Genomic DNA, 20,852 nt, shown 5'->3' on the forward strand with positions numbered 1-20,852 from the left:
ATGGTTTGATGGCATCACCAACTCAATGGATATGAGTTTGAGCAAGCTCCAGGAGTTGGTGATGGACAAGGAAGCCTGGCATGCTGCAGGCCATAGGATCACAAAGAGTTGGACATGACTGAGTGACTGAACTGAACTGAAATACATAATCTCTGTAACCACAGATGGTTAGGAAGAACTTCACATATAACACAGTAACACTTTAACACAGATACCATTTTGATGCTTGGAGTCACATATATTCTCAAAAAAACTTTTTGATGGAACCTTGATGTGTTTGATCCTGACTCCATTAGGATTCTTTTCAGTTAGTAAACATTTAACAGTAAGTGCATTTTATGAAACATGCACAAGAATCTTGAATGAACTTGATGAAATTTCTTCCGCATCAACCATTTCCACAGAGCTTCTGAATATTCTGGGAATTTATAGGCATTCAACCCATGCCTGAATTTATTGTGTGTTCAATGTGATTTGTGTGAATTCATTAGGGGTTTTGTAATGGAGATACTTTGTTTTGATGTAGCTTCTTCCTTTATACTTTACTGATTTCATTATATTTTAGTGTAATTTTCTTCTCTTTCATGATTGTTTTCCCTGAAAAATCCCCTGCTACCACCCTTGGTCTTGAATCATGTCTGGTTATGTCTTTTATACCAAAATAACTCCCTAGTAGTCATTTGCGGCTCTGATTTCAATATTGAAGCACAGAAGGGGAAGGATCATGACTTTAGTACACTTATATCTTAAAATAGGATAGAGAGGATGCATTAGAAAAAAATTATTAAAAGGTAAGAGAGGGGCAAGTATTTTGCAAAGTAAAATATATGCATATATGCATGCACATATGCATATATACTTACATAAAGTGCACAAATCATAAAAATCCAGCTCAATGGAGTTTTAGAGAGTAAACACAGCCATATCACCAACGCCTTGCAAGATAATTACTAGTATAACTTTTGAAACTATGTCAAACTATAGTATATGATATGAAGAATGTATTGTTTTGTTTCTGGCTCTTTTTGCTGAAACTTTGTGAGATTTGTTAATATTCCTGTGTGAAGCTGAAATTCATTTATTTTAATTTCTGAGTTGTATTTCATTGGACAAATATACCACATTTAATTTACTCTACTGTTGATGGACATTCTTGGATTATTTACAGTCTTGGATATTTCTAATAATCCTACCGTGAAAACTTAAATTTTCTAAGGAAAAATTTATCCCTATTTCTATTGGGCTATATTTACTTGAGTGGAATGCTTAGATCATGAGGCATGTTCAACTTTGGAAATATTGCAAACAGTTTTCTAAAATGGTTGTACTAGCAGCACAAAATTCAAGTTTCATCTTCTAAAATACTAGGTAAAACAGGGAATTATATTCAATATCTAGTAGTAATCTATAATGGAAAAGAATCTGAAAAAAACATACACATATTCAGTTATAGTTTTGTATATCTATATATAAAGCAAATTAGTTTGCTGTGCACATGAAACATTGTAAATCAACTATATTTCAACATAAAATGTTAAAAACTTTAGGTATTTTCTACCTTTTTTGTTAGCCATTCTCGTCGATGTGTATTAGTACCTCACTGTGTATTGGTGTCTCACTATGACTTTAATTTTTATTTTCCTTGAGTAATATATTTGATTATTTTTTCTTAATTTATTAACCATTAGAATTTTCACATTTATTAAGTATCTGTTGTAGTAGTTAGCATTTTTTTCTCTATTTAGCTATCAGCTGAATAGCTTGAGTTAGCCATTTTTCTCTATTGAAGCACTTGATTTATGTAGGTTGGTAAGAATTTGTTATACACTATGAAAATGAGTCTTTTACAGTATGTACAGTTGCCTCTTGAACAATGAAACCCATGCATAACATCATATACAGTTCTCTGAACCTTCATTTCTGCATCCACAGATTCAACCAACAGTTGATCATGTGATACTTTAGTAGTATTTACTGAAAAAATTTTGTGTATAAGTGGACCCATGCAGTTCAAATCCATGCTGTTAAGGGTCAGCCATACAGTGTATCTCCACCGTGTAGCATCTTCTATCTAAAATGACAAATAAGACATCAAAGAATAGGCAAACTATATGAATAGTTATTTCTCTAAAGAAGGTGCACAATGGCCCTTAGGTACATGAAAGATTATTCAACATCAGTAATCATTATGGAAGTGAAAATTAAAAAAAAAAATAGGACACCACTTTATCCCCTCTTGGAAGGCTAAATAAAATTGAGAGTTAATAACAAATGTTGATGAGGATGCTGAGGAAACAGAATAGCCATCCATATATTGCTGGTGATGTTAAGTGAAATGCTTTGGAAAATGATTTTTCTGTTCCTCATGATAATAAGCATAGAGTTACCAAATGACTAAGCATTCCCACTGCTAGGTGCAACCTAAGGGAATTGAAAGCACATGTCCCAGAAAAAATTTTGTCTATGAATGGTTATTGCAGCATTATTCGAAATAGTCAAAAAGGTGGGAAGAAACCATATGTCCATAAACTAAATGTGGCATAGCTGCACAATGGGATATTAATTGGCAGTCAAAAAGAATAAAATAAAGTATTGGTACATGCTGAAACATGGATGAACCTTGAAAACATTATACTAAATGAAAGAAATTAGTCATTAAAGACTTCGTTTGTATGATTTCATTTATATGAAACATACAGAATAGACAAGTTCACAGAAACATAGTTTAGTAGTTCCTAGGTACTTAGGAGAAGGAAGGTACTTGGAGAAGGAAATGGCAACCCACTCCAGTGTTCTTGCCTGGAGAATCCCAGGGACAGGGAAGCCTGGTGGGCTGCCGTCTATGGGGTCACACAGAGTCGGACACGACTGAAGCGACTTAGGTACTTAAGAATGAAAGCACTTGATGTGTCTTCTATTAAATATGGTTTGGGTGATGAAAATGCCCTTAAATTATATAGTGATGATGGTTTTATAGCTCTATGAATAAAATAAATAAAAACTGTACATGTTTAAAAGGTAAATTGTATGTGTATTTTACTTTATTAAGCCTGTTTAAAAAAAATACAGCTGGAAACAACCTAAATATTTTCAGTGGGCGAATGAGTAATGATCATGATGTAAGTACATGATGCAGTTTTTAAACACTGAATATGCTGGAAATGTGAATATTAACAGCATTGGATTCAAAAATAATGTTACATGGATAGGGAAAATTAAAAAAATGGAAAAAAAAAACACTGAATACAGGCTAATGATTTTAATTTTAGTATTGTATGAAAGAGATTGAGACATGTTACAAAGGAATCTTCACTTGTGTTAGTAATGTTCTTAATTTTTAAAAATGATTGTGGCTATAGAGGGTTTCATTGTATTTCTTTTATGACTCTTATACTTAAATGTTTTATAACTGAAAAAAAGAACAGTGTTAGTAGAGGACGGGAAACTTAATACTAAGATTAAAATTAATTACATTCAGGGTTATCTGTAAAATTACGTTCTTTTTGATTCATTAAGTAGAGCAATTTTCTACACATAAATAATAGAGGTCGATTAACTTTGAAAGCAAAAAATCTGTACGTTCATTAACATGAGTATTAAAATCAAAGACTGCACCTTGCCAAATACTTTGAAAGGTGTCCAGTGATCTCAGATTTTTCCTGCTAGCACATCAACTAAGAAGTCATCAGGCATATGATAGTACTGGCTTTTCCAGATAACTGCCCATGAAAATTCTGTACTTGCTCTTGCTCGGTGATTTGTCACCCTATCTGCACATTAGGATCACCTAGGGAGATTTTTCAAATGTGCCCCCTAAGCCCTCCCCAGCAGATACTCAGATTTAAGTATTTCTGGATGGGGCCTAAGCATTAGCTGCTTTTGAAAACATTCCAGGTTATTCTAATGTGAGACCAGGTTTGAGAGATATTGCTCAAGGCTTTGTGCTTCCTACGTATTTTCTGTGTTCTCTGATCTCTTTTTCCAAATCCAGTTCTTTCTCTCTGGGAGTCTTTGGTATTGATGATCTTTTAAGATCTCTTCTGGCATGCACCTAGTTTTCATTTGGTCTTGCCTATCTGGTTACTTTGATTTCAGCTTTCCCTGCAGCCCTGTGAGATGCTTTCTTATATCTTCTCTTCCCAAGCTAACCTCATAGCTCATTTCTCTGGAAGAGTAGCCTTACACATTTGCTAATTAAGTGCCTTGTTGATAAATAAAGAAATAAATAGCACATAACCCTTTAAAATCGGTTTTGATATAAAATCACCTTGAAAGCATATGCAAAGATTGAGGAAGATAGCATTCTTTAGCTACTAACTTAAGGGCATTGCTGATGACTCACAGAAATTCTGAGACATGCTCTCCTAACTCAGTACTTACTGCACACGCGTGGGTGCTTAGTTGCCTCAGTCATGTCTGACTCTTTAACCCATCAGGCTTCTCAGTCCATGGCATTCTCCAGGCAAGAATACTGGAGTGTGTTGCCATTTCCTCTTCCAGGAGATCTTCCTGACCCAGGGATCAAGCATTTGTCTTCTGCATTGCTAAACTACCAAGGAAGCTCCCCTAACCATACTTAACCATTAATAAAGCAATTAAAAATAATCATCATACAAAGGCCAAATATCTCTTGGATAACTGAGATAATATCTGACTTTAGGGAAAGAAAACCCACATTTTTACCTCTAGTCTTTCTACAGTTTTTTATGAAATCCCAGGCCCTAGATCACAGAAAATTCTTCTTTGTTTACCTCTCTGATTATCTGTATGGTTTCAGCACTTGATTGAAAATGTGCGTAGAAACATGGAATTTATGCAGGCCACATAAATTTTGGTTCTGCCATTTAGCCTGTGGCTTTTGATATATTTCTTTGCCCCTTAGCTCTATGTGCTATAAATGGGAGTAATAATGTGTAATTCAAAGAATTTTTTGATAATTAAATTACATATTCCTAAAACTAGCAGATGCTTAGAGTGCTCAAACAAACCTTGTGCATATCAGGACCCAGAGACCCCACAGAGACTGAGACAGAACTGTGTTGGAGTGTCTCCTGTGGAGGTTCAGGTCAGCAGTGGTCTGCTGCATGGGCAGGGGGGCTGGGTGCAGCAGACCTGGGTATGGTGTATGCCCTCTTGAAGGAGGTCGCCATTAACCCCACCATAGAGCTGTCAGAACTTACAGAGTACTGGGGAAACAGAATCTTGGAGGGCACAAACAGAACATTGTGCACACCAGGACCCAGGAGAAAGGAGCAGGCCACAAGAGACTGACTCAGACTTGCCTGTGAGGGTCCAGGAGTCTCTGGCAGAAGCATGGGTCATAGGTGGCCTGCTGCAGGGTGGAGGCACTGCGTGTAGCATTGCATGCATGGGACCATTTGAAGGACATCACCATTATCTTCATTACATCCACCACAGTTTGGCCTCAGGTCAAATAACAGGGAGAGAACACAATTCAGTTCAGTTCATCCACTCAGTTGTGTCTGACTCTTTGTGACCCCATGAATTGCAGCACACCAGGCCTCCCTATCCATTACCAACTCCCAGAGTTCACTCAAACTCATGTCCATTGAGTCAGTGATGCCATCCAGCCATCTCATCCTCTGTCGTCCCCTTCTCCTCCGGCCCCCAACCCTCCCAGCTTCAGAGTCTCTTCCAATGAGTCAACTCTTCACATGAGGTGGCCAAAGTATTGGAGTTTCAGCTTTAGCATCATTCCTTCCAAAGAACACCTAGGACTGATCTCCTTTAGAATGGACTGGTTGGATCTCCTTGCAGTCCAAGGGACTCTCAAGAGTCTTCTCCAATACCACAGTTTAAAAGCATCAATTCTTCGGCACTCAGTTTTCTTCACAGTCCAACTCTCACATCCATACATGATTACTGGAAAAACCATAGCCTTGACTAGATGGACCTTTGTTGGCAAAGTAATGTCTCTGCTTTTGAATATGCTATCTGGGTTGGTCATAACTTCCTTCCAAGGAGTAAGCATCTTTTAATTTCATGGCTGCAATCACCATCTGCAGTGATTTTGGAGAGAACATAGCCTGCCCTTTAATAGAAAATTGGATTAAAGATTTACTGAGCATGGCCCCGCCCATCAGAACAAGACCCAGTTTCCCCCTCAGTCAGTCTCTCCCATCAGGAAGCTTCCATAAGCCTCTTATCCTTCTCCATCAGAGGGCAGACAGACTGAAAACCACAGTTGCAGAAAACTAACCGATTTGATTACATGGAACACAACCTTGTCTAACTCAGTGAAACTATGAGCCATGCTTGCAGGGCCACCCAAGACAGACAGGTCATGGTGGAAAGTTCTGACAAACCGTGGTCCACAGGAGAAGGTAATAGGAAACCACTTCAGTATTCTTGCCTGGAGAACCCCATGAACAGTATGAAAAGGCAAAAAGATAGGATACTGAAAGATGAATTTCCTAGCTTGGTAGGTGCCCAATATGCTACTGGAGATCAATGGAGAAATAACTCTAGAAAGAATGAAGAGATGGAGCCAAAGCAAAATCAGTTTTTGGATGTGACTGTTGACGGAAGTAAAGTTGTGGTTGGGACTGGTGATAGAAGTAAAGTCCAATGCTGTAAAGAGCAATATTGCCTAGGAATCTGGAATGTTAGGTCCATGAATCAAGGCAAGTTGGAAGTAGTCAAACAGTAGATGGCAAGAGTGAACATCGACATTTTAGGAATCAGTGAAATAAAATGGACTGGAATGTGTGAATTTAACTCAAATGACCATTATATTTACTACTGTGGGCAAGAATCCTTAGAAGAAACGGGGTAGCCATCATAGTCAACAAAATAGTCTGAAATGCAGTACTTGGATGGAATCTCAAAAATGACAGAATGGTATCCATTCATTTCCAGGGCAAACCATTCAATGTCACAGTAATGCTGAAGAAGCTGAAGTTGAACGGTTCTATGAAGACCTACAAGACCTTCTAAAACTAACACCCAAAAAAGATGTCCTTTTCATTAAAGAGGACTGGAATGCAAAAGTAGAAAGTTAAGAAAAATGTGGAGTGACAGGCAAATTTGGCCAGAATGAAGCAGGGCAAAGGCTAATAGAGTTTTGCCAAGAGAATGCACTGGTCATAGCAAACACCCTCTTCCAACAACACAAGAGAGGACTCTACACATGGAAATCACCAGATGGTCAACACCGAAATCAGATTGATTATATTCTTTGCAGCCAAAGATGGAGAAGCTCTATACAGTCAGACAAAACAAGACCCGGAGCTGACTGTGGCTCAGATCATGAACTCCTTATTGCCAAATTCAGACTTATATTGAAGAAAGTGGGGAAAACCACTAGACCATTCAGGTATGACCTAAATCAAATCCCTTACGATTATACAGTTGAAGTGACAAATAGATTCAAGGGATTAAATCTGATAGACAGAGTGCCTGAAGAACTATGGATGGAGGTTCATGACATTGTACAGGAGGCAGTGATCAAGATCATCCCCAAGAAAAAGAAATTAAAAAAAGGAAAAATGCTTGTCTGAGGAGGTCTTACAAATAGCTGAGAAAAGAAGAGAAGGAAAAGGAGAAAAGGAAAGGAGAAAAAAAAGAAAAAACTCTGCATTTTAATGCAGAGTTCCAAAGAACAGCAAGCAGAGAAAAGAAAGCCTTCCTCAATGATCAATGCAAAGAAACAGGGAAAAACAATAGAATGAGAAAGAGTAGAGATCTCTTCAAGAAAAATCGAGATACCACAGGAACATTTCATGCAAAGATGGGCACAATAAAGGACAGAAATGTTATGGACCTAAAAGAAGAATAAGATATTAAGAAGAGGTGGCAAGAATACAGAGAAGAGCTGTACAAAAAAGATCTTTATGACCAAGATAATCACAATGGTGTGATCACTCACCTAGAGCCAGACATCCTGAAATGTGAAGTCAAGTGGGCCTTAGGAAGCATCACTATGAACAAAGCTAGTGGAGGTGATGGAATTCCAGCTGAGCTATTTCAAATCCTGAAAGATGATACTGTGAAAGTGCTGCACTCAATATGCCAGCAAATTTGGAAAACTCAGCAGTGGGCACAGGACTGGAAAAAGGTCAGTTTTCATTCCAATCCCAAAGAAAGGCAAGGCCAAAGAATGCTCAAACTACTGCACAATTGCAGTCATCTCACACACTAGCAAAGTCATGCTCAAAATTCTCCAAGCAAGACTTCAACAGTATGTGAACCATGAAATTCCAGATACTCAATCTAGATTTAGAAAAGGCAGAGGAACCAGAGAAAAAAAATTGCCAACATCTGCTGGATCATCAAAAAAGTGAGAGAGTTCCAGAAAACATGTAGTTCTGCTTTCTTGACTATGCCAAAGCCGTTGACTGTGTGGGTCACAGTGGAAAATTCTTAAATAGGTGGGAATGCCTGAGCACCTAACCTGCCTCCTGAGAAATGTGTATACAGGTCAGGAAGCAACAGTCAGAACTGGCTGTGGCAAAACAGACTGGTTTTCTAAATGGGGAAAGGAGTACATCAAGGCTGTATATTGTCACCCTGCTTATTTAACTTATATGCAGAGTGCATCATGAGAAACGCTGGGCTGGATGAAGCACAAGCTGGAATCAGGATTGCTGGAAGAAATATAAATAACATCAGATATGCAGATGACACCACCCTTAGACAGAAAACAAAGAAGAACTAAGGAGCCTCTTGATGAAAGTGAAAGAGGAGAGTGAAAAAGTTGGCTTAAAACTCAACGTTCCAAAAATTAAGATCACGACATCCTGTCCCATCACTTCATCACAAATAGATGAGGAAACAATGGAAACAGTGACAGACTTTATTTTGGGGGCTTCAAAATCACTGCCGATGGTGACTGGAGGCACAAAATTAAAACACGCTTGTTCCTTGGAACAGAGGAGGCAATGGCACCCCACTCCAGTACTCTTGCCTGGAAAATCCCATGGACGGAGAAGCTGGTCGCTAAGAGTCAGACACAACGGAGCGACTTCACTTTCACTTTTCACTTTCATGCATTGGAGAAGGAGATGGCAACCCACTCCAGTGTTCTTGCCTGGAGAATCCCAGGGATGGGGGAGCCTGCCATCTATGGGGTCGCACAGAGTCGGACATGACTGAAGTGACTTAGCAGCAGTTTCTTGGAAGAAAAGTTATGATCAACCTAGACAGCATATTAAAAAGCAGAGACATTACTTTGCCAACTAAGGTCCATCTAGTCAAAGCTATGGTTTTTCCTGTGGTCATGTATGGATGTGAGAGTTGGACTGTAAAGAAAGCTGAGCACTGAAGATTTGATGCTTTTGAACTGTGGTGTTTGAGAGACTCTTGAGAGTCCCTTGGACAACAAGGAGATCCCACCAGTCCATCCTAAAGGAAATCAGTCCTGAATATTCATTGGAAGGACTGATGCTGAAGCTGAAACTCCAGTACTTGGGCCTCCTGATATGAAGAAGTGACTCTTTTGAAAAGACCCTGATGCTGGAAAAGATTGAAGGCAGGAGAAGAAGGGGACATAAGAGAATGAGATGGTTGGATGGCATCCCAGACTCAATGGACATGAGTTTTAGTAAACTCTAGGAGTTGGTGATGGACAGGGAAGCCTGGCATGCTGCAGTCCATGGTGTCACAAAGAGTCAGACTAGACTGAGCGACTGAACCAAACACTAGCAGAGTGCTTAGCACAGGGTAGGCCTTTGATAAATGTGACCCTTCTATGATATATCTGGCTTTATTTCCTTTTACATCCAGTCTACACTGTAATCTCTATTGATGATCCATGTGGACCCTTGAACTTACTGTTCAAGGGTAATCATTATTTTCATAAATCTTAACATTCATAGTGCCAGGATTCCATCCTTAGATTTTTTTTTTTTTTCAGTTAAAATCACAGAATTCAACAGTCCATCTTTCAGTTCTAGAAGCAGGAGAATGTTTAACTAGGACTCCTAATTAGGAAGTTCTCCCAATAGTTATCATGACCATACTCAACATCTTGACTTCTCTAGAGAAAATGCAAGACTTTGATGATATCTACCACAAACCCACACCAGATTTTCTGCTGAACTTATCTTAATGATGTGCTCTCCTGTGTCATTCCCTCTGTTAATGTTTTCCATGTTTGCAAAACAATCCTGTCTCTGAATCTGCCATTTGTAATTTTTCCATTTCAGAGATAAAGGTGGAACCTTTTTTTGAATCTATAATTGTGTCTTCCTAGTGACAAACCTACATTTGATGAAAATGTACTGAACACTTTCATAATTATTATCACCTTTAAATACCTTAACAGCCCTGCAAGACAGGTATCATTATTTCTGTGTTAAATGTGATAAATGTGAGATTCAGAGAAGTTACCACCGATTATACAACAAACAACTAAAAGAGTTGTGTGCCTGCATGTACGTCGCTTCAGTTGTGTTCGACTTTGTGTCATCCCATGGACTGTACCCCACCAGGCTCCTCTGTCCATGGGATTCTTCAGGCAAGATTCCTGGAGTAGGTAGCCATTTCCTTCTTCCCTACTCAGGGATCCAACCTGGGTCTGTTACATCTCCTGTATTGGCAGGCAGGTTCTTAACCACTAGCACCACTTGGGAAGCCTGTCACCCACTATAGTTCAAGATCATGTTCAAATATGCATTCTCCACTTTATAACTTGTTGATTGTCAGTCTCACTCCCATCCTTAAAACTGTTTTTTGAAATAGCACTTTTAAGGCACTCATCTCACACGCTAGTAAAGTAATGCTCAAAATTCTCCAAGCCAGGCTTCAGCAATATATGAACCGTGAACTTCCAGATGTTCAAGCTGGTTTTAGAAAAGGCAGAGGAACCAGAGATCAAGTTGCCAACATCCGCTGGATCATCAAAAAAGCAAGAGAGTTCCAGAAAAACATCTATTTCTGATTTATTGCCTATGCCAAAGCCTTTGACTGTGTGGATCACAATAAACTGTGGAAAATTCTGAAAGAGTTGAGAATACCAGACCACCTGACCTGCCTCTTGAGAAATTTGTATGCAGGTCAGGAAGCAACAGTTAGAACTGAACATGGAATAACAGACTGGTTCCAAATAGGAAAAGGAGTACGTCAAGGCTGTATATTGTCACCCTGTTTATTTAACTTATATGCAGAGTACATCATGAGAAATCCTGGGCTGAAAGAAGCACAAGCTGGAATCAAGATTGCCAGAAGAAATATTAATAACCTCAGATATGCAGATGACAACACCCTTATGGCAGAAATTGAAGAGGAACTAAAAAGCCTCTTGATGAAGGTGAAAGAGGAGAGTGAAAAAGTTGGTTTAAAGCTCAACATTCAGAAAACTAAGGTCATGGCATCTGGTCTTATCACTTAGTGGGAAATGGATGGGAAACAGTGTCAGACTTTATTTTTTTGGGCTCCAAAATCACTGCAGATGGTGATTGCAGCCATGAAATTAAAAGATGCTTACTCCTTGGAAGGAAAGTTATGACCAGCCTAAATACCACATTGAAAAGCAGAAACATTACTTTGCCAACAAAGGTCCGTCTAGTCAAGGCTATGGTTTTTCAGTAGTCATGTAAGGATGTGAAAGTTGGACTGTGAAGAAAGCTGAGCACTGAAAAATTGATGCTTTTGTACTATGGTGTTGGAGAAGTCTTTTGAGAATCCCTTGCAAGGAGATCCAACCAGTCCGTCCTAAAGGAGATCAATCCTGGGGGTTCATTGGAAGGACTGATGCTGAGGCTGAAACTCTAATACTTTGGCCACGTCATGCAAAGATTTGACTCATTGGAAAAGACCCTGATGCTGGGAGGGATTGGGGGCAGGAGGAGAAGGGGATGGCAGAGGATGAGATGGCTGGATGGCATCAACGACTCGATGCACATGAGTTTGGGTGAAGTCCAGGAGTTGGTGATGGACAGGGAGGCTTGGCGTGCTGTGATTCATGGTGTCGCAAAGAGTTGGACAAGACTGAGCAACTGAACTGAGGGTAAATTCAGTAAGATTTAATCAGCTTTCTCTTAAGGTCTCACTGTCTGGCAAAGTTGGTCAATTAATTTCACAAAATTCACTTGAATGACTTTAGGCTTCAGGCTCCACTTTGATGTTTCCATTACTCTAACTCCTCATCTTCTTCCTACTAATTGTAGTCTTTCCAATGCCCTCTTCCTCCTCCTGTTTTCTTTAAAATTCTAGTCTGTATATTTTATTTGCGTGTAGAATATAAACTCTCAGACCAAGTTAATAACTCTCAAATATTTATCTTAAACCCTACCTCTCCCCCAGACACAACATCTCATAGCTGGTATAGGGTAAATAATGGCTCCATGTCCTAATTCTAAGAACCTATGATTATGTTCAGAGGAGGCAATGGCACCCCACTCCAGTACACTTGCCTGGAAAATCCCGTGGGTGGAGGAGCCTGATGGGCTGCAGTCCATGGGGTTGCTAGGAGTCGAACACGACTGAGCGACTTCACTTTCACTTTTCACTTTCATGCATTGGAGAAGGAAATGGCAACCCACTCCAGTGTTCTTGCCTGGAGAATCACAGGGACGGGGGAGCCTGGTGGGCTTCGGTCTATGGGGTCGCACAGAGTCGGACACGACTGAAGCGACTTAGCAGCAGCAGCAGCATGATTATGTTACTTGTTAGGGCAAAAAGGAATTTGCAGATGTGATTAGGTTCAGAGTCTTGAAATGGTAAGAGTATCCTGGATTATTTGGTTTGGTAACAATCTGAGGGCAGTCATTCCGTTGTGTCCTACTCTTTTTGACCCCATGGATTGTAGCCTGCCAGGCCCCTCTGTCCATAGAATTTTCCAGGCAAGAATACTGGAGTGAGTTGCCCTTTCCTACTCCAAGGAATCTTCCCAACCCAGGGATCAAACTTGGTGTCGCCTGCATTGGCAGGCAGATTCTCTAGCACTGTGCCACCTTGGAAGCCTGTGCTGGGTTATTTAAGTTGGCCCATTGTTAACACAGTGTTCTTAGGGAGGCAGAAGAATCAGAGTGAGTAGTAGTTAGAAATGTGACAAAGAAAGCAAAAGGCAGGGAGCATGAGCCAAGGAATGTTCAAGGTGACTTCTAGAAGTTGGAGAAGTTAAAGAAACAGGCTCTTCTCAGTCTCTGAAGGAACCAGTTCTTGCCAAGGCCTTGACTTTAGCTCAGTGAGGCTGATTCTGGATTTTGACTTCCAAAACTATAAGTAACGTGGTGTTTTATAATGGTAATGAGATTGTGGCAATTTATTTAGTAGCAATAGGAAACTGATATATTTCCTAATTCTGAAGAGAATTTACTTGTGGCTGAAAATTAATCAATATAAAATAAAATTTGTCTCTAAGTCACTCAGTCATGTCCGATCCTTTGCAGGTATAGTCCATGGAATTCTCCAGGCCAGAATACTGGAGTGGGTACCCTTTCCCTTCTCCAGGGGATCTTCCCAACCCGGGGATTAAACCCAGGTCTCCCACATTGCAGGCAGATCCTTTACCAGCTGAGCCACAAGGGAAGCCCAAGAATACTGGGGTGGGTAGCCTATCCCTTCTCCAGGGGATCTTCCTGACCCAGGAATTGAAGCAGGGTCTCCTGCATTGCAGGCGGATTCTTTACCAACTGAGTTATAAGGGAAGCCCCTTGTCTCTAAAACCTGCTGCTATATTCAGTTCTTACAAAAGGAATCAAATCACTCCCAAAGTCTTACTGACTTTTTCTTCATCATGTCACTTTCTTTCACTCTTGTACCTCATGAACTAATTCAGACACAATCAACTTATTCCTGACTACTGCTGCAGAGAATTCTCACCGGATTCCTTTTTACCAAGCTTTCTTCACTTCAGTTTATCCAGTAAATTTACGTCGACCTTCTTTAGGTGCCACTTTTCTCTAAAATTTTCGAAGTCTGTTCATCACTTATCTAGTAAATTATAGGGTCTTTAAGTGACTATTCAAGGATCTCTTCATTTTCTAGTACACATTTCCATAGTGTCCATTCTGAGGAAGAAAGCTTACTCATCTTAAAGAAAAATTACTCCTTTAAAGGCATATAAGACGTTTTTATATCATACGTGTGTTAAGGAATGCCATGAAGTACTATGTTAAAGAATTCCATAAATTACTGTTTTAAGTATAAAATCGTTTACATATTAAATTTAGGATTCTGATAAAGGGAAAGAAGGATCCAATCTTAATCTTCTATTTCCTGTGCTTCATTTTACAGCATGTTAAATGGAATAGTATTGAATAATATTAACTAAGAAAAAGAACAATTCAGGAAAAATAATGCTATTTAATATGTATTGGCACAATTAATTAATTCTTTATTATTTTTTTTCCTGAGAGAAAATAAAATAGTGGAGCTATCTAAAAAGAGGGGAAAGGTTTTTAAGTATTTTTCAGCGTAAGAAATTATGCATAGCTAAATGCAAATTAACATAGAATTTAAGTAGGAAAACAGTTCAATATGTTTAATGTTGTGTTTCTTTTATTTATAAATACATATATATATATAAACACACACACACACATATATATTTTGTATATGTGTGTATATTATCATACTAGGCATGGTCCTAAGTTCTGTGGAATAAAAAAGAGGATCATCAATATCAAAGGGTCTTACAGTGTATTTGTGCTCAGTTGCTCAGTTGTGTCTGACTCCTTGTGACTCCAGGGACTGTAACCTAACAGGCTCCTCTGTCCATGAGATTTCCCAGGCAAGAGTACTGAAGTGCTGCTGCTGCTGCTAAGTCGCTTCGGTCGTGTCTGACTCTGTGCGACCCTATGGACAGCAGCCCACCAGGCTCCTCTGTCCCTGGGATTCTCCAGGCAAGAATATTGGAGTGGGTTGCCATTTCCTTCTCTATATTGGAGTGGGTTGCCATTTTCTACTCCAAGTATCTTCCTGCCCCAGGGATCAAACCCACATCTTCTGCGTCTCCTGCATTGACAGGCAGATAGATTCTTTACCAAAGAGCCACCAGGGAAGCCCATATAGTTTATTAGTGTTAATTAAGTGCTTGGTAGAATTATTCAGTGAGAATGTTGATATTGGGAATTTATTGAGAGTGAGTTTGTTTTGATGATTGCAGATTAAATGTCTTTGTTAGTTACAGAGCTATTCAAACTATCTATTTTATATTAGGTGAGTTGTAAAAGCCTTTTTGAGGAAGTGGCTCATTTCATCAAGTTTATAATATGTGTGTAGAGGTATTGGCAGCATTTCTTTGTCATCCTTTTGGTATCTTTGGGGTCCCTTATAGTGATAATCCTCTACTTAATTGTTGATATTGGTAATTTTAGTAATTTGAATCTTCTCTTTTTTTCTGTCATTCTTGCTAGAGATTTATCTATTTTATTGATCTCTTCAAAGTACCAGCTGTTTGTTCTGATGATCTTTCTTTATTGCTGTTATTTTAAATATTATTGGTTTATATTCTTATGTTTAGTACTTTTTTTTTTCCTTTTTGCTTTGGATTTATTTTACTCTTCTTGGTTTATTATCGCCATGGGAGCTCAAGATTAGAAGTGTGTTATTTCCTCCTACATAATGTGTGTGAAAGTGAAAGTGAAGTTGCTCAGTCATGTCCTACTCTTTGCTACCACATGGACTGTAGCCTACCAGGCTCCTCAGTCCATGGAATTTTCCAGGCAAGAGTACTGGAGTGGGTTGCCATTTCCTTCTCCAGGGCATAGTGTGTGTAAATCCATAAAAATATCACTCTTGTTTCTAAAATAACTATCTCACAAATGTTGATATGTTTTATATTCATTTTAATATAGTTCAATGAAATTTTTGTTTTCCTGATACTTCCTCTTTGATATCTGGATTATTTAGAAGTGTGTTTTTTAATTTCCACATATTTTTGAGATTATCTTTTTTATTTTTCAGTGATTTTTAGGGTATTGTTTGACATGTGCACACTTAGGATTATGTGTATCATTGGTGGAATGGCTCTTTTCAATCATTGTATAATGTCCTTCTCCCTCTCTGGTGATATTCTTTGGTTTTAAAATCACATTTATTTTATACTCATAGAGACACTTTTGCTTTTTTTGATTGATATTTGCATTGTATATATTTTCTACATTTTTCTTTCAGCCTGCTTATATTGTTATATTTGAAGTGAGTTTATTATAGACAGAATATAATTGGGTCATGTTTTTTAATTCCACTTTGCTAATCTCTCTTTTTTTGGTGAATCTAGAAATTTTATAATAGATATAGTTATTGATATTTTAGGGCTTAAGCATGCCACTTTCTTTTTTTATGTTATTTCTCAGTTATTTCTTTGCTCTTGCTTGTATATTTCTTGATCAAATTTAGAACTCTTACCTGATTTATCTGTAGTGTTTTTGAGCATATATCTATGTATAGCATTTTTATTGTTTTCTCTAGGTATTATATTACAGATATGTAGCTTATAACAGTCTACAAGGGTTGTCACTTAACCAGTTTAAGTGACAAGTAGAAATCTTACTTCCCTTTGTGTTCCTTTGTTCTCCCTATTTATAATCTAATTGTCTTAAATGTTCTCTCTCTGTATATAAAAGTCACATCAGAAAGCATTATATCTTTTGTTTCAACCATCAAACACAGTTTTAAAAACTCAAGAGTAAGAGGCATGCCTATTCCATTTTTCATTATGTTTGCCAAGTTATATTTTTCCTGATATCCTAAGATTATTTTTTGTTGTTATTCCCCTCTCTTTCAACTTTGTTAGGCTCTCTTTTAAGGTAGGCATAATGGTGCTAAGATGTCCATTTTTTACCTTGTGCTGTGCTGTGCTTAGTTGCTCAGTTGTGTCGACTCTTTGCAACTCCATGGACTGTAGCCTGCCAGTCTCCACTATCCATGGGGATTCTCCAGGCAAGCCTACTGGAGTGGATTGCCATATCCTCCTCAGGGGATCTTCCCAACCCAGGGATTGAAGTCTGAGGTTATCTTGGGCTTCCCAGGTGACTCTCAGTGGGTGAAGAATCCACCTACGATGCAGTAGATACATTTTTCTTGGTCTCCAAAATCACTGAAGATGGTGACTGCATGAAATTAAGACCCTTGCTCCTTGGAAGAAAAGCTATGACCAACCTAGACAGCATATTAAAAAGAAGAGACATTACTTTGCCAACAAAGGTCTGTCTAGTCAAAGCTGTGGTTTTTCAGTAGTCATGTATGGATGTGAGAGTTGGACCATAAAGAAAGCTGAGTGCCAAAGAATTGATGCTTTTGAACTGTGGTGTTAGAGAAGACTCTTGAGAGTCCCTTGGACTGCAAGGAGATCAAACCAGTCAGTCCTAAAGGAAATCAGTCCTGAATGTTCATTGTAAGGACTGATGATGAAGCTGAAACTCCAGAACTTTGGCCACCTGATTTGAAGAACTGACTCACTGGAAAAGACCCTGATGCTGGGAAAGACTGAGGGCAGGAGGCAAAGGGGACAACAGAGGGTGAGATGGTTGGATGGCATCACTGACTCGATGGACATGAGTTTGAGCAGGGTCTGGGAGTTGGTGATGGACAGGGAAGCCTGGCATGCTGCAGTTTAGGAGGTCACAAAAGTCAGACACGACTGAGTGACTGAACTGAACTGAACACTGGTTCAATCCCTGGGTTGGAGATATCCCTTCGAGGAAGACATGGCAATCTACTCCAGTAGTTTTGACTGGAGAATCTCATGGACAGAGGAGCCTGGCGGGCTATAGTCCATAGAGTAGCAAAGAGGCAGACACAACTGAAGAAACTGAGCGTGCACACATGAGGTTATCTTAAGCTCTCCATCATCATGAATGATGCTTTTGCTGGGCATAGATCTCGAAATGTGTGTGTATGTGTGTATTGTGCATTCAAGCCTGAAAACTGGGACAGCTAATGGTGTAGTTAGTTCAGAGGCCAGTAGGTTTGAGATCCAGGAAGAGCCAGTGTCCCAGTTCAAAGGCATTCAGGCTGGAAATTCTTTTACTGTGGAGAAGGTCAGCCTTTTTCTTTTATTCAGGTTTCAGCTGATTGAATGAGGACTACCAGCATTAGGCAGGGTGATCTCCTTTACTGAGTCTACCAATTTAAACATTAGTCTCATCTGGAAAAAAACCCTCATAGAAACATCCATGATAATATTTTACTAAGTATCTGGGTACCTCATGATTCATTGAAACTGACACAGAAACTTAACCATCACACTCAACAAAGATTAGTTGATAACAATTCGTTCAAAGAAGTATTCAACATCCATTAACACGGATGATTATGAATACAAAACAGACACAAGCACAGGTGCTAACTAAAGAGTAATATATATACTGAAAGGTAAAATGGCATGATCTATGCCTAATACTTGACAATAGTGAAGTGAAGTTGCTCAGTTGTGTCCGACTCTTATCGACCCCATGGACTGTAGCCTACCAGGCTCCTCAGTCCATGGGATTTTCTAGGCAAGAATACTGGAGGGGGTTGCCATTTCCTTCCCCAGGAGATCTTCCCAACCCAGGGATTGAACCTGGGTCTCCCGCACTGTAGGCAGATGCTTTACCATCTGAGCAACAGGGAAATACAATACTTGACAATGTATGCCCACAAATCTGATTTAAAAGCAATACCTTAAGTGATAAGAATAACTGAAATTATATGGTAATTTTTTTTAATTATTTTATTCTTAAAAGAAAATATGCTTGTATTGACTTTATAATGAAATCAGTATTTTTAAAAGTGATTTTATTTTCACAAGTCAAATTTAAAAGTTCTTGACATGCTATTAGGGAGAAAGGAAACGTCCATAATCTCATCACATATTTATAATTATAGTTAATATTTTGGTCTGTTTCTCTATGTGAAAGGAATATAATACATTTTTCTAATTAATTAAACAAACATTTGTTGAATGCCAGCTTTGCTGCCAGCCTCTATTTTACGTGGTAGGGATATAGCAGTAATCTACAGTGACAGTATGAATAACAAAACCCTTCATCCCTTGTGGAGCTTACAGTCTAGTGATTATCTTTAATGTTCAGATGTTTGCTTTGCTTTAAAATATGTCTGATTAAGAATTTTCAGGTATTTTCCTGATTTTTAAAGGTACTGTATTTTAATGCAGGCATTATGTATCATACAATGGATACATAATATATTTTTTTTAAAAAAAGCTCTTTGACTATTATCAAAGACTGGATGTTCTGTAATTATTTAATAACAAAATATTATTATAAATGACTTGAATATTAGTCCATAAAGTTATTTTATTCTAGATTTATGTCTTATTTAACCATAAGATATAGCAGAAATTCAGTTACTAATATAATGAGTGTATATTTTGAGACTCTTTTGTGGTTTGATAAATGACTCATCCAAGTATCCCTATTCATGCTTTTTTTTGTTTGTTTTATTTTCAGTGAAAGCAGGAATCTTTCAAAATTGAAATATTAATGATGTAGAGTATTATATTTTATAGATGTACACTGCTATGATTCACTTTTTAAAGGTGACGTTAGATGTGTAGTTATTGTAAGATACTTGCCATATTCCCTGTGTTGTACAGGATATCCTTGCAGTTATTTTACAGTATAATAATCTATAACTCTTAATCGCCTACTCCTGTATTGCCCCTCCTCCTCCCCTCTCCACTGGTAACCACTGGTTTGTTCTCTGTATCTGTGAATCTGCTGCCTTTGTGTTATATTCACTAATTTATTGCATTTTTTCCATTCCACATATAAATATTGCTCTGACTTATTTCACTTAGCATAATCCTTCCAAGTCCATCTATGTTGGCAAAACCATTCCTTTTGGCTAAGTAGTATTTCATTTATACGCTTACCTCATGTTCTTTATCCATTCATCTGTCGATGGACACTTAGGTTGCATCCATATCTTGGCAATCATAAACAGTGCTGCTATGAATATGTAGATGCATGTTCATTTTTTAAATTTTTTAAAATATGTATTTATTGAAGTATAGTTGATTTACAGTGTTCCATTAGTTTCTGCTGATTCAATTACACATATGTGTACTTTTTCATTTTTTTCTTCATGATTTATCACAGGACACTGAATATAGTTCCCTATACTATACCTTTTTGTGTATCCATACTATATATAGTAGTTTGCATCTGCTAATCGCAAACTCCCATTCCATTCCCTTTCCCAACCCACCTCCCCTTTGGCAACCATAAGGCTGTTTTCTCTGTCTATGAGTCTTTCTCTGTTTCGTGGGTAAGTTTGTTTGTATCATATTTTAGATTCCACGTAAAGTAATATCATATGGTATTTACCTTTCTCTTTTTAAATTATTCCACTTAGTAGTATAGTGTCTGGGTCCGTCCATGTTGCTGCAAATGGCATTATTTGATTCTCTTTTTATGGCTGAGTAATATCCCACTGTGTGTGTATTTATGTGTGTAAACACACACACACATATATACACACATCACATCTCCATTATCCATTTATCATTGACATTTATCTGTCAGTGGACCTTTAGGTCATTTCCATATCCTGGATTTTGTGAGCAGTGCTGCTATGAACATAGGGATACATGCATATTTTCAAATTATAGTTTTGTTTTGATATGTGCCCAGGAGTGGAAGTGCTGGATCATATAATAACTCTGCTTTTAGTGTGTTAAGCAACCTCTATACTGTTTTCTGTAATGGCTGTGCTAATTTATGTTTCCACCAGCCGTGTGGGAGGGTTCCATTCTCTCCACATCCTATCTACCACTTACTATTTGTAGATTTTTCAGTGATGGCCATTCTGACTGGTATGAGGTGCTACCTCATAACAGTTTGGATTTACATTCCTCTATTAATTAGTGATGATGACCATCTTCTCATGTGCTTATTGTCTATCTGTATGTCTTCTTTGGTTAAGTGACTATTTCGCCC

General features: G+C 38.3%; 1 long non-coding RNA gene across 1 annotated transcript in view; it reads left to right on the forward strand.

Annotated features, from left to right (window-relative positions):
• The window catches only part of LOC147366670 (uncharacterized), a 927,553-nt gene that overhangs the window by 201,873 nt on the left and 704,828 nt on the right, over window positions 1–20,852 (forward strand). The gene's annotated exons all lie outside the window — the stretch shown is intronic.

This window comes from Bos grunniens, chromosome 8, assembly GCF_055505025.1.
Source record: "Bos grunniens cultivar Pamir isolate PY7600 chromosome 8, Bosgru_T2T1.0, whole genome shotgun sequence".
NCBI classification, from domain to species: Eukaryota; Metazoa; Chordata; class Mammalia; order Artiodactyla; family Bovidae; genus Bos; species Bos grunniens.